Raw genomic sequence first — 18,831 nt, forward strand, 5'->3', positions numbered from 1 at the left:
GAACCGGTGGCATCTCTGAGGGAACAGTTTCTTAGAGGCCTTGGCTGGGTGGGGAGTGTGGGGTGGGGATTGGGGATGAGGCCCAAAGAAAGGGAGTAGAAGTGGACTTGAGAAGCAAAGACTGTTGTTTGGTGGTGGGATGACTTGGAGGTTTTGGTTTACCTGATTGGGAACATTAAGGTGGGGAGAGGAGACTGAGAAACTGACAAGTGGTCAGAGCAGGGAGAGATTTTTAAAGAACCATTTTAGACCCATTTATCTTTCAGTTACTAAAGACTAGGGGTGTTTGGATACCACTTGGGTGGTGAAGTGGGGTAGTTGTGGAAATGACTTCCAAGCCCCTTTCAGCTCTAAGTTTCTATGATTATGGTTGGCTGTAGTTCAGTGAGATATATTTGAAGTGCCTTGTAAAAGTAAATAATGTATTTAGGTTATTATACATGCTTTGTTAATCATGGCCTCCTTTGAGCAGGGGAAGCTGATTTCAGTTACATATACCAGGGTTCATTGAGATAAAGAGCAAAAGTTTTGGCAAAGGAGAAAAGAACTTCAAGTTTTGAAGTTAGATATTTTTGATTTTTGCTTATCTTCCCTTATTGTTTTAAAAACTTAAGAGCTTCTAGTATCGTAATTATAATTCCAGAGTGTCATGCCTAGAAGTCAACTTTATATGAACCACTAGCATTCATCCCAGAAACTTCTGTTCCTTGTTTCATTTACTAAGAAATAATGTAATCTGCTGTCTGGAAATTCTGTGTGGACTGTTTCTGTCCTTTTCCTTGTGTGTTTAAGAAAGTAACTATGAGAAGCAGGAACAGTTTTCCCTTCAAGCTCAAATAAGGAGGGGGAGAGGCAGGAGTATGGTCTGGCTGACCTTAGTTTGTGAGTGAGTTTCTATTAATGCTTCCCCAGCTGTTTTTTAGCATCCTTAACTAGTGAAACAAGGTGAAATCCATCCTTTAATTTGTAATTATGAGAGTCTCCCATGTATTGTGCACTGGGAATTCAAAGATGAGTTCAGACAGGATCATTACCAATTTATAATGTAGAGAAAAGACATGCAAATGGCCCACTGCAATGCTAGATACTTACTATAATGGAAAGGTGTAACAGATTCAGTGGGGTGCTAGAGATAAGCACTTGAATCTGCTGAGAGTCAGTGAAGTCATTATGATAGAGGTGGGTTGGAGCTGAAAATGAAAGGTTAGGTTTACAAAGAAGCATGTGGCATCAGAGTTGCTCTCCTTTAACACTTTCTACTTAGTAGAGAGACTACTGTGAAGCTCAGATTATAAAAAAAGTAATGGATAACCTAGCTAAGATGCCACTTCTTTGGGAAGACTGCATGCTCTGATTTCTTTAGGATATTGGATCTATGTTTTCCAATATCAGATGTCCTTAGCATAAGTAGTCTGGAATAGCAGCCATCCATTCATTCATATTCCTTTCCTTTCCTTTTTTTTTCATTATTACTTTCTATAGTAGTTAAGGTAGTTTAGGTTTTACCTACTGCTTCTCCTAAATAGAAAAGAGGGCTTAGGAAAAGAGCTACTAGTAGAAAAGACCACTGTTTATTGAGTCCTTATCATAAACCAGCTCCTGTTTAAAGCCTGCATTATCTCACTTATTATTAACAGCAACCCTGTGTATTAGTTGGTGTTTACTGCATTTTGTAAATGAGGAGACTGAGGCAAGAGAGGCTAAGTGGCATTCCCAGGATTCCAACAGTTCGTGATGGGGAAGTGCAGATTCCAGCATGGGTCTGCCTCTGCTGTGCAGAACTAAGCTTTATACCACCATGCTGTGCTGAGCACCTGGGGTCCATTCTCAAGCCAGGCTCATCTTACCAAAGTAAACTGCTGCTGCTAAGTCGCCTCAGTCGTGTCCGACTCTGTGCGATCCCATAGACGGCAGCCCACCAGGCTCCGCCGTCCCTGGGATTCTCCAGGCAAGAACACTGGAGTGGGTTGCCATTTCCTTCTCCAGTGCATGAAAGGGAAAAGTGAAAGTGAGTCGCTCAGTCGTGTCTGACTCTTAGCGACCCCATGGACTGTAGCCTACCAGGCTCCTCCGTCCGTGGGATTTTCCAGGCAAGAGTACTGGAGTGGGGTGCCATTGCCTTCTCCGCCAAAGTAAACTACCCCTTTCTTAATGTACAAACTACCCCTTTCTTAATGTACGAAGGACCTGTCACAAAAATGTGAAGTAGCATTTCATTCCTGAGAGGTTCAGAGTGGGGGTTAACTAAAAGAATATTGATTTTTCTATACAGATCCTTTAGTTTACCAATAACTTGATTCTGCTGAGCCCTTCCTTGGTCATGGGGAGTGACCAGCCCAGTGGCAGTTAGGGAGATGAGCTATGGGTCTAGCCAGCTCAGGCTAGGTATTAAACAGCCTGTAATGACTGGCTAAGTTCTTTCACTTGCTAAACACCATAGGGTGCTTGAGAGTGTTGGGAGGATAAAGCATGGGTACCAGCTTGGAGGCCTGGAAGCTGACTTACTCCTGGAGCCTGTGAGTTCCTTCTTGAAGGGGTAGCAGGCCAGCCATTAGAGGACTTGGAAGCACCATCTTGGCACAGAGACTTGGCTTGGGACCTAAGCTAAAAAAGCACTTCAACATCCTATTGGGGCCAGCCTGCCTGCCTGGATAGTTCCTGTGAATTCTGGATGTGTCTGCTCCCAGTAGTTGTTCATCTGCCAAAATGATGTGATATCGTGCAGATCAGTGAGTAGCTTCCAGCTCAAGTTCAAAGCAGTGTCTCAGCCTACAGCTAACTTATTGTTGCCTTTAGTGCATCATTTACTTCTGGGCCCTGATTTATTCTTGTTAAAAGAGAAGATTGGATTAGATTGGTGGTTTTTAAACCTTAGTCATGAAACCCTTTATTTAAAAAAAAAAAACTCACTTTGAAGACTCGTAGTCCTTGAAGGGACTCAGAACCCGTTGAGTGTCTCAAACCACACTTTAAAAACCAGGGAGCTTTCTCTTATTGCCCACTGATTGGGTAACCCTATTTTATGTTCATTCAGCCTCCCTGTACTTCCTCTAGCCCACCTCTACCAAGCATTATTTTAACTGTCTGTCTTCCCCACTAGATTGTTGGCTGCCCAAGAGCAGAGTCCAGGTCTATCTTGCTTATGGTCACAGTCCCTTCACTCGGTATGGGTCCTGGCATAAAGCAGGCACCTAACAGTGTTCGACAATGATTATTTTTGAATAGTGGTAATACACTCCTCTCCTTAGTAGTATGTGCTTTTTTTTTTTAAATTGAATGTTTACAGCATCCCTGTGAGAATTGAACTGTTGGACTAGATCATGACTAAAGCTATAACATCCTGTATACCATGTTTCTGATTACTGCCAGGTCTTTGTTTGTACTGTCCTGTCTGCCTGGAGTACTTTCCCTTTCTCCCTGTGTCTTTCCAAATCCTATGTGTATTTAAGATCCAAGCCCAAGGCGCTCTTGTCTTGTAGAACTAGTCTGATCTACATTAATACCTTCTTTCCTTGTCTTTCATGGTTTTTCTCTGTGTTCATTTATCAATTCATCAAACTTTTTGATTAATTGTTCCAGGTACTGTGCTGTGCTTGATCAAATCATGATGGATAATGTATGATAACTGCCTTCAAGGAGGTCACAGATTAGCCTGGGTGGAGAGTGATAAGTACAAATTTGTGTCACAGGTGCTGTGTCAATGGAGTTGGTGCCATAGGTACATCAAGGAGGAAGTGGCAATCTATATATATCTTCTTTTCTCAGGAAGACTGTAGACATTCCCATCTCTTGCTTTTTCAAAGTAGTAATCTTGGACTGTTTGTTTTGTTTTTTGTTTTCCCTCCCATGGATTTCTCCCTGTAGACATTTGACAAATGCTCCTTGTTTCCAGCGGTTTTCTTCTCTAGGGATTCTTAGTTAAAGTCAAGAGCTTGTTGAAGGATTGAAGCATATGTGACTGAAGTGTAATCTTGGCTATCTGACCATGTATCTTCAGATTTTTTTCTTAAAGACTTATAAAATGAATAGTAGCGTAATGTAGTGTGCAAAAAAAAACTAGTTATAAACAATAGACCTAGGTTTTAGACTAGGAATAGCAGATTTTGTTTTATCTCAGAGACAGCCAAATGATAATAGATGCTTAGAAGACTGTATTGAGAGGATTCTAAGGCTAGGGCTCAGCGGGGGAGTGCTGACAGCAAAATGATATAGTACTTACTATGTGCCAGTTCCTGTGCCACGTGTTTTCTATGCATTATCTAATTTCATACCACAACTTTACAAGATAGATATTATTATGGCTATATCCATCCTACAGATGTGGAAACTGAGGCACAGAGAATTTAAGTACCTTGCCTAATTTGGACAGCTGGTAAGTGACAGAGGTAGGGTTCAAATCCAAGATGACTCCGGCATCTGTGCTCTTAACCACTCTGGGCAATATGAGTACTATAACTTCCCATGCTGTCCTGTGCTAGCCATCTCTGCTGTGTAAGTGTGGGACTTCATTTACAGAGGTGATTTGACTGGGGTCACACTCTTTGAGACTGAGTTCTCTTTGAAAGAAAGCGCTTTTTGTTGCTCAGTTGTGTCCGACTCTTTGCAACTCCATGGGCTGCAGCACTCCAAGCTTCCCTGTTCTTCACCATCTCCTGGAGTTTGCTCAGACTCATCTCCATTGAGTTGGTGATGCCATCCAACCATCTCCTTTTCTGTTGTCTGCTTCTCCTCCTGCCTTCAATCTTTTCCAGCATCAGAGTTTTTTCCAATGAGTTGGCTCTTGGCATCAGGTGGCCAAAGTATTTGGAGCTTCAGCATCAGTCCTTGCAGTGTATATTCAGAGTTGATTTCTTTTAGGATTGACTGGTTTGATCTCCTTGCCGTGCAAGAGACTCTCAAGAGTCTTCTCCAGCACCACAGTTCGAAAGCATCAATTCTTTGGTGCCCAGCCTTCTTAATGGTCCAACTTTCACATCCATACCTGACTACTGGAAAAACCATAGTTTTGACGATATGGACCTTTGTTGGCAAAGTGATATCTCTGCTTTTTAGTATACTGTCAAGCTTTTTCATAGCTTTTCTTCCAAAGAGCAAGCATCTTTTAATTTCATGGCTGCAGTCACCATCTGCAGTGATTTTGAAGCCCAAGAAAATAAAGTCTGTCGCTCTTTTCCTATCCATCCTTATAGCCTTGGTGCCTGGTATAGAGTATGACTCAATAAATGTTTGAAGATAAGAGCTTATGAAAGATTCCACACCTTAATTCTTCATCTTTGAAATGATAGGTTTGGACCACATGACTTCTAGAGGTCTCCTGCAGCTTTGAAAGTCTTGGATCCCCATATTTTACTTTGCTTTGTGAGTCCTATAATTCCTGTTGGGTACTCAGTAAATGGTAGAGAATGACCAAATGAAGGTATAATTATTATTAATAATCTGCTAATAATCTTAGGATAAGAGTAGAAAAAATGGTGATAGGAAAGTTGTAGACAAAAAGGCTTACATATAACCTCCAATACCATAACCTTTGACTTTCTGTGCAGTCAGTCTCGTACTCGGGCAGACACCCTGTCTACATGTCTACAGACAGTTTTTCCCATTTGATTTCCCATTACAAACCTCCCATCCCCAGCTCACTCTTTGTTTTTGCAATTAACCTGTTGCTTAATAACTCATCTACTTCCAGAAGGAATTTAAGGTGTCCTCTGGTCAACGAAGAGCTTCACAGGTAGTACAATGGTAAAGAATCTGCCTGCCCGTGAGGGAGATGTGGAAGATGCAAGAGACATGGGTTCAATCCCTAGGTCTGGAAGATCCCCTGGAGCAGGAAATGGCAACCCACTCCAGTATTCTTGCCTGGAAAATTCCATGGACAGAGGAGCCTGGTGGGCTACACTCCATGAGTCACAAATAATCAGGCACGATGGAGCACATACACATGCTGGTCAATAAGGGAAGGTCGGAGAGAGAATAAGAAAAGATGAAGAGGAATGTTCTAATTTTTTGAATGCAGGAACTGTCTTTCTCATCTCTGCATTCCTCTGCCTTACTCAGTGCTTGGCAATAGCAGACATTGATTGTGTTTGTTGAATAAATGAGAATGTTTGTAGATGTGGATTCTACTCAGGTTTAAGGAAGTGTTGACTAAATTGCAAAGATTAACTGACACAGTCTGTCCCGGCCTGGCAATAATACAATAGCGCCTGACAGTACTATTTGCTTATAAACTGCTTTTCCAATTTTAATTAATGCCATATTACTCCTCACCAGTGAGTCATAAGCACAGAATCTGAGGACCTGCTTTTTGCCCCCCCCACAGTACCCTCTGTAGACATCTATCAGCACTTACCATGTTGTATTGTTTGTCTCCTCCACTGCGCAGTGAACTTATTGAGGGGACAGACCATATTATTTTTCACCTCTGTGTTCCCAGCACCTAATCTTTCACAATAGTTAGCATAGAGTAGATATTCAAATGCTTATTGAAGGATCTTAAATCTAATCCATTTACCCATGTCAAACACTTCCCGCAAGTGGTCACCTAGTCTGTATTTAAACACAAAGAATCCGCCTGCCAACGCAGGAGACCTGGGTTTGATCCCCTGGGTGGAGAAGATCATCTGGAGGAGGAACTGGCTACCCACTTCAGTATTCTTGCCTAGGAAATCCCATGGACAGAGGAGCCTGGTGGGCTACCAGTCTGTGGGGTCGCAAAAGAGTTAGACACAACTTAGTTCGACTAAATAACAGTGAAAGGGAGTTTATCTTTCTTTGGTCAGCCTCTTCCTTCTTTGATTATCTCTGTTGCAGTATTCTTCAGATTGGGCTAGAATTCTTATTTCTGTAGCTTCATCTTTTTAGTCCTCTTTTCCTAGATCCTACTTCTTTGCATCTTTGACCCTTGAAGGAGGCACATGCCCTGCCAAAGAATGCCTCTGACGAATTTAGGTTCAGTCCACCTGGGGCTATTTGGCCTAAAAGCTTACTCTGTGGAAGTCAACCCAGGATAATCCACCCAGTGTCATTCCTCTTCTCTATTTTATTTCTTTGTGTTTTCCCTTCTTGAAGTCATTTATCTCTCTGCTCCTCAGAGGAAAATCTGTTGGTAAACATAAACTCATTAGTTCCCTCTAAAGTGCAGCTTTCCCAAGAGGATGCTGAGTTACGGCCATGGGGCTTTGGCCCTGAGCAACTAGGGAGAACCAGTGGGGAAAGGGGAAGCTGGAGGCAGAGAGCATAGACCTCCCCTGGTCTGTTCTCTCTGCCCTCCTTCCCCCTTCCCAGTGGGGTGTTCTCAGTAACTGAATGTGTCTGTTACTGAGGATGTCTTCAGTGGCGTTCTGCTCCCCATTTGCCCATAGAATTGAGCCTACCTTCTTGCTGAGCCTGTCATTAAGCTTCCTGTCATTTAGCTCTCTTTCCAGTGATAACAAACAATAGCTAACTTTTTAGTGCATGCTGCGTGGCAGGCATTATACCAAGCATTTTGCATGCGTTAGGTGTTTTAATTCTCTTTTAATACTATTATTGTCTTCACTTTCCTGATGAGTAAAAACTGAGGCATTGCCCAGTAACTTATTCAGGGGTAGATAGCTTGTAAGTAGAACTGAGATTTGAACCCAGCGATGTGATGCCATGATCTCTATTGCTGGTATACTCTATAACATGAATTTACTGTTTTCAAAATTCACCATGTATTTATTGAGCATTTAATTTTTCCAGATACTTTATTTTGTGTTAGGAATTCATAAATGATTAAAAAGGGACTTCCTTGGCAGTCCAGTGGTAAAGACTCCACTCTTCCACTGCAGGGGGCATGGGTTCGATCCTTGATGGAGGAACTAAGATCCTGCGTGCTGCATGTTGTGGCCAAAAAGAAAAAACAACCAAACAAAAAGAACCCCATAAATGTTTAAAGAGACTCTGTGCTTCAAGAGTTCATGGTCTAGTAGGGAGAGGGACCCCCTAAGTGATAATGACAATGTAGTATGATGAGTGAAGTCATGTACAGGTACCACAGGTACATGGCAAAGTGTGAAAGTGTATTTGGGAGAGTTAGGGAAGACTTCAGAGAGGATATGACGATGGGCTCATTCTTAAAGCAAGAATAATGTTTATCACATGGTCAGGAAACTAATTTATACCAAGGTAAAAGAACGTGTGTGAAGGAGTGGAGGCATATTATCTCTAAGCATACTATTAAACATACTTTTCTCCACTAATAAAACATAATTATACCTGCTTGCTTTGTGCAAGGCACTGTGTTAGGTACTTAAGTTGAGAGGAAACATACTAATTCATGTTTCATGCCTTCAAAGAGCTTTCATAGTTCAGTTAGAAAAGTAGCACATGTAGTTCAATTGGAAAGGCTATAATTATAAAATAAGAAGTTCTGAATACCTCATCAGTAGAAAAAACAAAGTGCTGTTGGGGAAGTAAATCTCTTCTTATCAAAATGGTTAGGGAAGACTTCATGGAGAAGGAGCCCCCTGAGCTGGGCCTTAATGGATGATTTAAGTTTCACTAGAGAGAGCAGTAGGAATAAAGGCCCCAAGTAAATATGAGAAAGTAAATGTGTTTGGGGATCAGCAAGTAAGAGAGGACTAAGTACTAAATGGAGAAACATAGGTTGGAGCCAGTATGAGGTTGACTTAAATCCCAAGTTGAGGAATTAAGACATATCCACTCATTCCTTCAGTCAACAATTATTGAGTGCTTCAATAAGCCAGATACAGTGCTGGGGACACAAACATGAAGACATAACTCCTGCTTTCAGGGGGCTAATGGTCACATAGAGGAAGACAGACATGGAAACAAATGATTGCAGTGTAGTGTAAGTATGTGTTATGTACTGTAGTGACCAAGGAGAGAGTGACTAACTGCTTGAGGGAATCATTAAAGACTTAACAGAGGATGCTGGAGATGGTTCTTGAGGATTGAGTTCAGTAGATAGTCTGTGGGAAAGGGAAGAGTGGTCCAGCAAAGTGAAAAGATATGCAAAGGCTTGGAGGCGTTAGAATAGAATATTCTATTCAGCATAGAATATTCTGGGAACTGTAAGAATTCCTATATTAGTGGAATATAGGTTAAATGTAGGGGGATAGCAGTGAGTGATAAGGTTGGCAAAGCCTTTTTAACAACATGCTAAGAAGCTTGAACTTATAACACACTCAGATCTATGTCTCAGAATGATCAAATCTGGTAGGAGGGTGGAAGTTATTTTTGGAAGGATCAGCTTGGGGAAAGGAGAAGAAATTAGTTGGGAGTACTACAGTAGTCCAAGAGATTGTGGGGATCTGAGCAAAACCAAAGGCAGGGTAGAGAAAAGTGAGCAGCTATAAAAGTATTAAATAGAGTGCACTTATTATTTTTTGCCTTTTCCATTCCATTCCTTAATTCATTCACTCACACATTCGTCAAGCATTTATTAAATATGTAATCTATATTATTTATTCATTCTAATTCAAATACTTGCAACTTCAGGATGTCAGGAATTTTTCTAGGTCCAAGTAACTCATCAGTGAACAAGACAGTGAAGGTCCTGCTCTTGTAAAGTTTACTTTCTAATAGGGGAAACACAGATAATGAATAAGTAACTAGCAGGATAACTTCAAGTGGTGTTAAGTACTCTGAGAAAAGGGTGGAGAATGACTCGTGGAGAGGTGCTATTTTCAATGGGGAGGTTTATGAAATGCCTCTGAGGAGGTGATGTTTAAACTGAGACCTGAATGAAGAAGACTTAGCAGCTTGAAGATTTGGAAGCATACTGTGTCAACTCAAGGGAGAAGCAACTACAAATCGGTGGCAACGGGATATGCATGTCTTGGGACCAAAGAAGAAGACCGGTGGGGCTGAGTTACAGTGAGCAAGAGAAAAATAGTACCGTATGAATCAAGGAGTTTGGCAGAGTCAGATGTGTAAGGCCTTGTAGATGCTGCTGAATGTGTTGAATTTGATTGAAAGTACATTGAAGATTTTGGATGATTTTTAAAATAGTGAGGCGAGCTGATATGCATTTTTCAAAAAGATCTTTCTGGCTGCTTTGAGGAGAATAGATTGTAGGGGAGCACTCGAGGAGGGCAGTTAAGAGGCTGTTGCAGTAGTCTGAGTGAGAAATGATAGTTTTGGAGTTGGGGGCGAGGGGGAGTGTGAGTAGGGTGGCAGAGATGGTGAGATGAAATTAGAATGCTCTGAAATAGAGCCTACAGGACTTGCTGGTGGATTGGATATGGGATGTAAGGGAATGAAAATAATCAAGCTTGACTTTCAGGTTTTTTGAGTTTGTTTTGCTTTCACTTGAGTAATTGGCAACACCATGGCTGATGTTACTGTGTACTGACAGGACAGACTAGGAGAAATTTTTGTTGGGAGAAGGAAATACAGAAAACTTGTGTTTGTCTATGCTAAGTTTGAGATGGCTATGTAAACATCTAAGTGGTGATGTTAATTAGGCAGTTGGAAATATGAATGTAGAGTGGGAGGAGAATTCTGGATGTTGGTCTGAGACTCTGAAGATCTGCCTTTTTATCCTGTCTCTACCACAGAGTTGTTACTGAGACAAGTCAGTGAGACACTCTTGAGTCACAGTGTTGTCGGCTTAAAGTAATAATAAAGTTATTTGTTATGCCAGCCTTGTGGGTATGGTGGGAGAATCCTGTTCATTCATGTATCCATTCATCAAGCATGCACAGAGCATTTATCACGGCACTGTCTTAGCTTTGTAGGATGATGAAGACCTAGGCCCTGCTCTCAGGCTGCTCGTAGTCCAGTGGAAGAGTTAGTCAAATAAGCAGATGGAACGACTGCTGTAATACAGAGACTCACCGAGCTCTCTGTGAGCACAGAAAATGGGGTGCAAGAGATCAAGAGAGGCTCCCCAGAGAAGTGGCACTTTAGCTGGTGTGGAAAAAATGACCAGAGGTTAATCAGGAAAGAAGGGAAAGACCCTCTAGGCAGAAGGAGCAACATGAGCAAGGTTGGAGGTGAGAGGGAGAGAATAGCATGGCCAGGGCGCTGTGTAAGGGTTAGTGTCCCTGGAGCATCTTGAGTAGAAGGTGGGGTGTGATGAGAAAGTAGGGGGACTGGAAAGGGAGGTGAGTGTGAGATCACTGAGGAGTTTGGATTTTTATGTGTAGTGGGTGATTAACCATGGAAGAACTTTAAGCACTTAGGTGAGTGGCATGGATCAGATCTGCATTCTAGAAAGATCACTCGGGGGACAGAAATGTAGAAGGGATTAAAGAGGTAGGGAAGGCATACCTTTGGAGAAGGCAATGGCACCCCACTCCAGTACTCTTGCCTGGAAAATCCTATGGACGGAGGAGCCTGGTAGGCTGCAGTCCATGGGGTTGCTAAGAGTTGGACACGACTGAGTGACTTCACTTTGACTTTTCACTTTCATGCATTGAAGAAGGAAATGGCCACCCACTCCAGTGCTCTTGCCTGGAGAATCCCAGGAACAGGGGAGCCTGTTGGGCTCCCCTCTATGGGGTTGCACAGAGTCGGACAGGACTGAAGCGACTTAGCGGCAGCAGCAGCAGTACTTCCAGATTTATCTAATTTCAAAGTGCATGTGCTTTCTGGTGTATTATGTATAGTGCAGGGGAGCACGTGTTAAATGCCAGAGGTGTGCGGGAGCAGAAGAGGGTAAAACTGGAAGGCAGTCTGGGGCAGATCATGGCCTTGTGTGGTCACATGAGCTCACTCTCAGTGCTTCTTGGAGGCTTTCTGTGTGCTTTCTCAGTGCTTTCTATGTAGCCTACTGGGGAGTTCTTACTTTCTCTTACAGGCAGTATTAGGAAACCAGAAGATTTTGAATTTGAGTGACACAGTGACTGGCAAGAAAGGCATGAGGTTGAAGGACCTGGATTATGTTTGTAGCTTGAATAATAGAAAGGAAGAGATGATAGAGACATTTCCTGCCCCACTGATCTAGGCCTTCTGGTAGAACCAACCATGTTCTTCAGTTTTTCCTTCTTCCCAAAGCTTCCTTCAGTCCTATTTGTATGCTGTGTCAAGTTTGGAAAGTATTCAGTATTTACTATTGGCTGTTGATGATCATGAAAGATTTCATGCTAGTGCTTAATAGGAAGAGTCACTTTCTAGCTTAAAACCCACAAAGGATGGAGCACCTTTGCCAGCTGTGCATCTCTGATGTGGTCCAGATACCAGGCTGTCTCTTTAGGTCAAGTTTGACCTCCTTAAGGAGAAGAAAGGGCATTTCAAGCAGAGCCAACATCTCAATTAGTGCTGTCATGTGCTTGCTATCTCTCACTGGCTAAGGGAATGGAGGGAGGGTGGCTGGTTTTCTAAGTAATGGAACGTTTGATGACTACTTCTTAGTGTGAGCCACCGTACGAATGGCTTATACAGAAGTTGCTTCTTACGCTCAGGAGGCAGCAGCAGTCTCAGGGGTAACTTGTAGTAGCCAATGTAAATAAGTTCTGTTGGTTTCAGGTGGCTTTCCCAGTTCCTCTGGATTCTTCTGCAACATCATCCCCACTGTTTTGTTCCAGTGAGAGTTACTCAGCCTCTGTGTATTTCCAAAGCATGTGCTTTATGTCTAGTGCTAGGTGTGACATGTGAGGAAGATGCTGAACAAGTAAGGCATTATTCTTGTCTTCAAAGCAGTTAAAAGCAGTAATGTCCACCTAACATTTACTGAACATGTGCAGTGCGTCATATTATGTGCTAGTTCTTTGAAATGTGAAAATGAGTAAGATTCAGATGATTATCAGACCACCTTGGATCGCTAAATGGGAGAAAATATTTGTAAACCGTATTTCTAATGAGGGATTTATATTTGGGATATGCAATGAGCTCTTACCACTTAATAAGAAAAAGGTAAATAATCCAATAAAATATGAACAAATGATCTGACTAGACCTTTTTCAAAAGAAAATACACAAATGGCCAATAAGCACTTGAAAAGATGTTGAACATCATTAGCCATCAGAGAAATGCAAATCAAAGCTACGATACCACTTCATACCCAATATGATGCTATAATCAAAAAGACGTAATAACAGGTGTTGTGGATGTAGAAAAATTGGACTCCTCATGCACCGCTAGTGGAAATGTAAAATGGTACAGTTGCTGTGGAAAACAGTTTGGCAGTACCTCTAAAGGTTAAGCATAGAGTTGCCATCAGTCAATTCAGTTCAGTTCAGTTGCTCAGTCGTGTCCAACTCTTTGCGACCCCATGAATCACAGCATGCCAGGCCTCCCTGTCCATCACCAACTCCCGGAGTTTACCCAAACTCATGTCCATCGAGTCGGTGATGCCATCCAGCCATCTCATCCTCTGACGTCCCCTTCTCCTCCTGCCTCCAATCCTTCCCAGCATCAGGGTCTTTTTCAATGAGTCAGCTCTTTGCATCAGGTGGCCAAAGTATTGGAGTTTCAGCTTCAACATCAGTCCTTCCAATGAACACCCAGGACTGATCTCCTTTAGGATGGACTGGTTGGAGCCCCTTGCAGTCCAAGGGACTCTCGAGAGTCTTCTCCAACACCACAGTTCAAAAGCATCAATTCTTCGGCGCTCAGCTTTCTTCACCATCCAACTCGCACATCCATACGTGACTACTGGAAAAACCATAGTCGTGACTAGACGGACCTTTGTTGACAAAGTAATGTCTCTGCTTTTAAATATGCTATCTAGGTTGGTCATAACTTTCCTTTCAAGGAGTAAGCGTCTTTTAATTTCATGGCTGCAGTCACCATCTGCAGTGATTTTAGAGCCCAAAAAAATAATATGACCCAGTAATTCCACTCTAGATACATACTTGAGAAATAAAAACATATGTCTCCATAAAAACTTACACACAAATGTTCATAGCAGTATTATAATAGCCAAAAAGTATATGGCTCAAATGTCTATCAACTGGTAAATGGATACATAAAATGTATATCCATACAGTGGAAGATTACCTGTCACGAAAAAGGAGTGAACTACTGATACATGCTGTATCATGATATATGGATAATCCTTGAAAAACATTGTGCCTCGTGTTATGTTGCATAAAGGATGCCAGTCAGTAAAGGCAGCATATTGTGTGACTTCATTTATATGAAAGATCCAGAACAGACAAATCTATAGAGATATAAAGTAGATTAGGGGTTGCTTAGGTCTAGGGACAGGAATGGGGAGTTGGCCAGTGAGCTTGGAGCTTTCTTTATAGTGTGATGGAAATGATTTAAAATAAGATGGCTGTACAACTCTATAAATACATGAACAGTCAGTGAATTGTCCACCTGAGATGGATGCTATGCCTCAATAAAGCCTTAAAAGTAAAAGATCCTTAACCTCAAGACGATTAGAGTCTAGAGATAAAAACAGACTCAGAAACAAGTATTATATTAAATGTAATAAATGTGACCTTAGAGATTTGTGCAAATTGTAAATTTCTGCAGGAGAACAGAGGAGGAAGGGAACTATTCTGCCTGAGGAGATCTACTAGACTCTAAGCTCCTTGAGAGTGAGAGCTGTTATTATTTATTATTGTATTCCCTGTCTAGAGCATAGCATGATCAGTTAACAGTTGTTGAATAGATCTGTGATTGAATAAAGTTGAAGAATGTGTCACAAAGGAGGTAATATTTGAGCTGCATCTTAAGGAATAGAAATGAACTAGAGAGTGCAGGTCAGGAAAGAATTCTAGGAAGAGAAGACACCAGCAGCCAAAGCACTGGGGGAGAAAAGGGAGGAGCACATTAGAGTGGTAGGGGGTTGAGTGAGGCTGGAGTAAAAGGCCGTTTGTTGGAGGTGTTGAGGTAAGTAGCTGGTAGTACTCTTGCCTGGAAAATCCCATGGACGGTGGAGCCTGGTAGGCTATAGCCTATGGGGTTGCAAAGAGTCAGACACGACTGAGCGACTTCACTTTCACTTTGTACCAGTTTATGAAGTACCTTGTGTGTCATACAAAGGAGTTTGGACCTTAATCCAAAGGCAGTAGAAAATTGTCATAGTTTGTTAGAGTAGGGGGCTGATGCAGTCAGATGAGTGTCTGATAAAGATTACTGTGGCTGCTTCTGTTAGGAATTGTTCTGGCAGAGAGAGCACCTTGGAAGTGACTGCACGTCTAGGAGAGAGCACAAGATAAAGTCTGGACCCAGGAGGTCTGGCAGTGACAATCTGGAGGGAGGTTTCATAGGTGGTGGATGTGATCAGCATGTGGATATTCCAGACACATGGGCTTTAGGAGTTTCATAGTTCTGTTCTGGAAGGGCTTCTGGAAGAAGTGACATCTTTAAGGACGGGTAGAAAAGTAAAGAGTGTATGGGAAGCTGGAATGCAGGTAGGAGGACCAGGTGGAGAGCAAGCCAGTTGGAGAAATAGAAATTTTATGAGGTAGGAATTGAAGAACCTAAGAAGTAAACATTAAATGCCCCCAAATTTGATGATTGTTGAATGTGAGAGAGGTCATTAAATATTCCTCCACTTCTGTAGAAATTTGAAAAGTTTCTTTAAAAAAGCTTTCCAGTTCAGCTGGCCTGGAGGATATGCTTTTCTGGTGATAGTAGGAGGGGTAGGAGTGGTGGGCAGACAGCAGCCACAACAGTTATTGCAGCCAGTGTCTACTCTCACTCCACTCCCCACAGTGTGCTGTCCATGTCAAGCTTTACAGTTTGACTAAGCATAACCAATGTCTTCATGGTCCCCAGATGACTTATGAGGTCTGAAAAGTGAGGTAATTGCACTTTAATTAATTGGCCTTGAATTCTTGCTAGGGCTGAGGAGTTGGAGAAGAATGTGAACAAGAAGAAAAGTGGGAGCTACAAATATGGGTAGGCCATGAAACTTTGGACTTCACTTGTTATCCTAATCACGCAGCAGACCATGGTATCTTTCTCCACGAGACAGAGGCAGCTAGCCTGATGGTTTTGCTGTATTCATAACAGGTTCAGAAACTAGCTAATCTCTCCTTTCTCTGGGCTTACACAGCACTTTGTTTATGTGTCAATGGTTATCCTTATCATATTACGTTTAATAGTCTGTCTCCCCCCTACCCCTTGGACTGTGACTACCACAAGGGCAAAGGTTGGACTTAGTCATCTGTAATGTTTTGTGAAAGAGTGATGTCTCTAGCTGCATGGTTGCTCAGTCTCTGACTTGAAAGGATCACAAGTGCCAGGTTGCCCTGGTGGATGGGGTTCCAGAATTTAGGGCCCTTTGCAGTTAGCAGGTACTTGAAGCCAGGGCAAGAGGCCGTCCTCCAAGTGATAGATATTTTTGATGCTTGCATATGGTCATTGCTTGGTAAATTTTCATTGACTTAATTTGGTAGCATCCTGTTATATCACATCTCACCACACTAGAGGCATTTGCTTTCACTTCTATGGTAACTAAGGAAACTGTGGCAGTCTAGAAAGCCAGAGTATTATAGCTGACTCCAAAGCTTTGGAGTTAGATTTGGCATGAATTATTACAGTATTTGACCTTTAATGGACCTTGAAAATCACTTAAGCTCACCTCCTCGTTTTATATTTGGGGAAACTGAGGCATGGAGAGAAGTGCCGTGTTCATTGACATGTAGCAAGTAAATAGCTATGCCAAATGAGGACTTATAACTTTTTCTCATCACTGAGGAAGGTGGTTGTTGCTCTGGAGTCATTTCTTGGGGTGAAAAGTGGGAATAAGGTAAAAGCCAAGGAAATAAGGCATTCCGCATGGGCTAGTTTTACTATCCATCCTGCCCATGTTCTCCTTTAGTTGGAAACCTGTTTGGGGAAACCAGAGTGTCTACATGAAGCCACATGATAGCCTACTTTTTCATTCTTTCTTCTCTCACTCTGCTTTATTTTTCTTCATAACACTGCAATCAGAAATTATTTCATATTATAAATACATTTACTTGCATATTTATTATCTGTCTTCCTCCTTAGATGGTTTTATAAGGGAAGAGACTTTGTTTTATGACTGTCTTGTGCTTGAATGAAGGAGCAGGTGAACAGATACTTTTTGGCTGTCCCCAAGATGCCAAGCACGTGCTTCCTATGACTTTGCCATTTGTAGATCATGACATGTCTGTTTCTTTGTTTGGGATTGATCATTCTTGAATATATCTAAACCTTCCATAACACAGAATACACATTATTGGCAAATGACTGTCTAGTAACTTTATAGTGCTCATATGAGTAGAGAATGAGGTTACCTTTTTTTGTGGATTTAGATGGTATAAGATTTAGCCACTTGATCAGTTAAACCCAGTAGAGGACAGAATCTTGGAAGCAGCAGAGCAGTGTGACTTGGCAGCCGGGGAGAGAATTCTTGGTGCGTAGCTGTGGAGAGACAGCAGGATTCAGGGCTGACTTACCCAGTAGGCACAGTGCCCAGTGGCCCATAAAAATGTCTTAATTTCTTTTAATCAGAAGAGAAAAATGGATATAATCCACCTTGGATTGTACATCTTTATATTAATGCAATTATAAAATATATTTTTAAATACATTAACTTCTTTTATTTTTATTTATTTTTGGCTGTGCTAGGTCTTCATTGCTGTGCATGGGCTTTCTCTAGTTGCAGCAAGTGTGCACTGCTCTCTAGTTGCAGTGCATGGGCTTCTCATTGTAGTGGCTTCTTGTTGCAGAGCATAGACTCCAGAATGTGGGCTTCAGTAGTTGCAGCACACAGGCTCAGTAGTTTTGATGCATGGACTTAGTTGCCCCTTGGCATGTGTAATCTCCACAGAGCAGGAATTGAACCTATGTCCCCTGAATTGGCAGGCAGATTCTTAACCACTGGACCACCAGGGAAGTCCCTAATATGTATATTTTTAATGTAGGAAGGGTTCCAAAAAGGTGAAAGTACCTAGGGCCCATGAAAGTCATAATGTGGCCCTCGCATGACCTTGTGGCTAGTCATTGGCTTGGCCATTTGAGGCCCGAGGCTGTGACTCTGATTTCTTCCTTAAGGTCTGTGATGCTTTCCCCATCACTCCTGTCCCTGTCCCCCATAATGTCATCTTTAGTGAGTGATTTTCTCCTTTATACATTTGTGTGTTCTGCAAAATGGAGGGTTGTGCTCCCTCTACTGAGTAAATTCATGCTTTTAAAACAGCCTAATTGTTTTCTTTTTTATCTGTCTTCTCAAGGGCAGGAAAAAATGTCTGGTTCATCTTTGTATCTCCATGCCTAGCCCAGAACCTATTTCGTACAGAAGTGCCTTAAATTAGAGTTGAGTAAATGAATAAATGTATCAGACTTCACAGATAGCTTCAGAGGCTTTTCTTTCTCTCTAGTATGCTTTACATATATTCTTTCAGTTCAGTTCAGTCTCTCAGTCGTGTCAGACTCCTTGAGACCCCATGAACCACAGCACGCCAGGCCTCCCTGTCCTTCACCAACTCCCGGAGTTTACCCAAACTCATGTCCATTGAGTCAGTGATGCCATCCAACCATCTCATCCTCTGTCGTCCCCTTCTCCTCCTGCCCTCAAGCTTTGCCAGCATCAGGGTCTTTTCAAATGAGTCAGTTCTTTGCATCAGGTGGCCAAAGTATTGGAGTTTCAGCTTCAATATCAGTCCTTCCAATGAACACCCAGGACTGATCTTCTTTAGGATGGATTGGTTGGATCTCCTTGCAGTCCAAGGGACTCTCAAGAGTCTTCTCCAACACGACAGTTCAGTAGCATCAATTCTTCGGTGCTCAGCTTTCAACTCTCACACCCATACATGATTACTGGAAAAACCATAGCCTTGACTAGACCTCTGTTGACAAAGTACTGTCTCTGTTTTTTAATAATACTGTCTAGGTTGGTCATAACTTCCCTTCCAAGGAGTAAGCATCTTTTAATTTCATGGCTGCAGTCACCATCTGCAGTGATTTTGGAGC

The 18,831-nt window shown here is 42.1% G+C and overlaps 1 protein-coding gene across 3 annotated transcripts in view; it reads left to right on the forward strand.

Moving 5' to 3' along the window:
• RNF121 (ring finger protein 121) overlaps window positions 1-18,831 on the forward strand; it is an 87,508-nt gene that overhangs the window by 1,217 nt on the left and 67,460 nt on the right. The gene's annotated exons all lie outside the window — the stretch shown is intronic.

This window comes from Giraffa tippelskirchi, chromosome 11 (genome assembly GCF_054371585.1).
Source record: "Giraffa tippelskirchi isolate mGirTip1 chromosome 11, T2T-mGirTip1v1.2.pri, whole genome shotgun sequence".
NCBI classification, from domain to species: Eukaryota; Metazoa; Chordata; class Mammalia; order Artiodactyla; family Giraffidae; genus Giraffa; species Giraffa tippelskirchi.